The sequence below is a fragment of the Pteropus alecto genome, unplaced genomic scaffold (assembly GCF_000325575.1).
Source record: "Pteropus alecto unplaced genomic scaffold, ASM32557v1 scaffold45, whole genome shotgun sequence".
Classification (NCBI taxonomy): domain Eukaryota; kingdom Metazoa; phylum Chordata; class Mammalia; order Chiroptera; family Pteropodidae; genus Pteropus; species Pteropus alecto.
The window spans coordinates 13,784,049-13,787,770 of NW_006442491.1; the positions used below are offsets into that span (position 1 = coordinate 13,784,049).

Here is a 3,722-nt window from a genome sequence, read left to right on the forward strand (position 1 = left end):
AGCAATATGCTTCAAATGGCCACTGGTCCAAAGAGAATAAGGGAAAAATGGAGCAACTTGAAGCTTGAAATTGACCCAACGTAAAGCTTGAAAACAAGCCCAGTTGAACTTAGCTTAGACTAACCCCAATCTCAACTAATTCACAAATACATAAGAAAGAAAAAAATAACTATTGCTGGGTGCCTCTGGATTTTTTAGTATTTTGTTATGTGGCATTATTGTGACAATAATATAAGTGGCTTATATATAAGTTCTATAAAAGATGGCATATTATTCAGAGCACTTTCCATTGCGAGTAAGAGAAACCTAACTCAAACTGGCCTATATAGAAAAAACAGTATTAATTATACTTGTAGCTTTAGGCAAAGCTGGACTTAGATCTTCATTTAATATGATTCAAATGGTGTTATCAGTATAGCCCTCACCATGTCTCAACTCTGTTTTCCTCTGGGTTGGCTTAAGTCACAGATAAGCTCCCTCGGTGTGGTGACTAATATGGTCCCCAGAAGTATTAGGTTTCCTTCCACCAGTTTATCTACCTTAGAAGAAGGACAGCATCTCTTTTCTAAAATCTCTAGCAAAACTCCTGTGACTAACTCTCTTTGAATTGACGGTATATCATGCTGATCTAAGTAGTAGCCCTGATTGGTCAGGTATGGGCTATGTGACCACTGCTGAAGCTGGTGGAGGTATGGAGAGAGTGAGTCAGTCCCATTCAAACCTCAGGAACTGCAAGTAAGGAAGAAATGGGTCCCCAGGGAAAAAAGTAAGACACTGTTACCAAAATGGTACACAGAGGCAAAAAACAACAGAAGAGCATGACACAGTTATATAGTATTTGGATTTTTTTCTGACTTAATGTAAGCAGACTTTACTTCAGAACTTCATATTAGAACTGACATCAGGCCTCTTAAGAATCTCTCAGGCATGCCCTAGCATTGGTTTTAAGCTCTATGCCTCAGCTTGGCTGCTCTAAATGGCACTCCTCATTTCACTCGCCTTGCTATTTTCCTAGTGTCTTGGTCTGTTTGGGTTGTGGTTGTTTGGTCAGAACAGAAAGCTTTAGTTCTCTCCACACTAACCAGAGGGAAAAAAAATCAAACCTGGGCACTAAAAAAAAAAGCTAGAAATCAACCTCTGCCAGTTTTGCATAAACTAACCTAAATGTATAGGTAAATCTTAGATTTAAAAGCAGCAAATTACATTTCAGCATCTCTGAGCTGTTCTGGTCAAGTACAAGAAATGAGGCTCTCTCAAAGCATGGTTTTCACACCAAGCCTGGATATTGGCCACCATTTTGGTAAAGAGTTCTGCCTTGGTGATGTCTCAAGAGTTATTCTTGTAATAAGTTATCACTGTGAACAATTTTTAAAACAGGCACAATATCACTCTGAATCAAGAATCATCAATGCAAACTAGTCTAGTACTATTAATAATGACCATCATGAAACTAGTCCTGGGTGAACCATCCTGCAAGAATGGACACATATGCCCTACTGTCACTTCAGATGCCAGTATTGATACAAGCAAGTGCAAACCACAGATTTGGCAGCCAGTTGGCTTCTCCTCCCCGGTCCGATGAGATACTAGTAGCCTTTTAGACAATGGTTGGCCATTTTATTCCTAAAGGCAGAATTCTCTCTTCATTCCCTTTGTTTTCCCTCCAATACCTAACTGAGTCAGTATTGTACACAATAATATGGCAAACTTATAGATTTCTATCTCCACAATCAAACCAGATGAATGTCTCAGAGTAGATGAGCCATGTTCCTCGTTGTTGAACTCTTTTAATAAATAAAGAATAGCTGTTTGTAGGCTGTAAAATAATGACGTGTAAAATATACTTATTGATTTAAGTAAACACACAGGTAATTACAGGCAAGGCATGTCTAAACAGTACCATTGCAGGAGGCTAGAAACCATTGTGGGGGTTTCCAACCACTCTCTGAACTTCTAAAAAAGACACTTACCAAGTTAAAAAAAAAAATGAATTAAGAAAGGTGGTTTTTTATAAATCAGATTTATGACTTCGATTATTAGAAGAATTCTAATTCGATTATTAGGTGGTATTCACAGACCACCTAAACTTTCACCTGCCAAACTTCTCGTCAACCAGTTTTCAGCATCATTCTCCAAGAATAATTATTAAGAAGGCTGACTATGAGTTAAGCCCAGGATATTCTTATCCCACAGAAAAGCAAGATGAGATTCTAAATCATTCAGGAACTTTCCTGGTTTCTCGGTGATCAGCCAGGGTTAAAGCTTAGAGATCTCATAACCTCTGAGGGACTTAACTTCTTCCTGGAGAGTGGGCTAAAGGATTCCAGAGGGCAGTTTCCCAATGACCAAATCATTTTTATTTTGAACAATAATAATAATAGTAAAGCCTTAAATTTTTAATAATGCTTTCTGTTTACAAAGACTTTCACATAAATTATCTTTTTTATCAGTTAAATGATTATCCAATTTAAAACATTAACTAGGTAGTACAACATGAAAAAAAAAAAACCCAGGTACAGATATGCATCTATGTATACACTTACCTCAATGCTCACACCCTCATTACAGGAGCAGGGGAGCCACTATCTTGACTTTGAGAAATACCATGACTTCACATATACACACTAGTTAATCCAGCTTGTGAGATAGATATTAACTATCATTAAGACCCTAATTTTTTAGCTACAAAAATGGAGACAAGCCAGTTATTCAATAAAGCAACAAAGATTATTAAGAGGAAGCCGGGCTGTTGGCAACCCAATGCAGAAGACACCCCCTTCCCAGTAGAACAGGATTGTCTGGTTGATCACAGAGACAAACCCAGCAAATGGATCAAAACAGCAGCAACTCACATGCTTGTCTCTTCTCCTAGTCTTAGCACCACCCCTGCAGGAGCCATCGCCTATTAGGTTCTTATTACATGGTTCCAGGCACTGTGCCATGGTCTTGCATATTATATGTCATTGAATTCTTACAATAACTATATAAGTCAGTGCTGTGATTATGTCTATTCTATAGGTGTAGAACTGAAGCTCAGGGAAGTTAAGTAATATGCCTAAGATCACACAGCCAGAGAAGTTAAGAGCTGGGATTTGAGTCTAGTTCGGTCTGACTGCAAAATCTGTTTCTATCTTCCAGTCCCAACAAACTTACCTGCCCATATTTGCTTCCCACTTTCCTCCTTCCTTCCTTTCTTCTTCCCACCACTTTGCAAAGTCAGAAGGTATCAGAGAAACAAAACAAAACAAAAAAAGCTTTTTTCTGACAAGTCTTCTTCTTCTCAATATTATTCTGAAGAGAATATCTTAACAGAAACTCTGAGGAAACATTATGTCTCATTAGACTCACTTTATTTAGCACATACAGTGACTATTGACTTACAATCCATCCCCCTCTCTGATGTAGTTCTTGCAAAGAAACCACAGTCCCTCACAGATAATGCTAACTTGCAGCAAGCTAGTCTTTTGTTACAGCAGCAAGGATCAGAAAGGACAACTTGTGAGACTTCTGTGAAAGGGCTCAGTCGAAGGCACAGCCGCTTTGCCTTCAGTGCTTAGGTGAAGTAACATCAAAGAGGATAATTATCTTCTAGACTCTAAAACTGCTTTAAAAAAAAGAAGTTTGGGATAAGGATGTACAAAAAACAAGAAGAAATGATAAGAAACCCTTTGTGTTATAAGAATTAAAATGGATTAAAATTTTTTTTGCTTTGTTATTTTCCC

The 3,722-nt window shown here is 37.9% G+C and overlaps 1 pseudogene; it reads left to right on the plus strand.

The window, feature by feature from the left end:
- Window positions 1–3,557, plus strand: part of LOC102882092 — a 10,499-nt pseudogene extending 6,942 nt beyond the window's left edge.
- The last annotated feature ends 165 nt before the right edge of the window (window positions 3,558–3,722 follow it).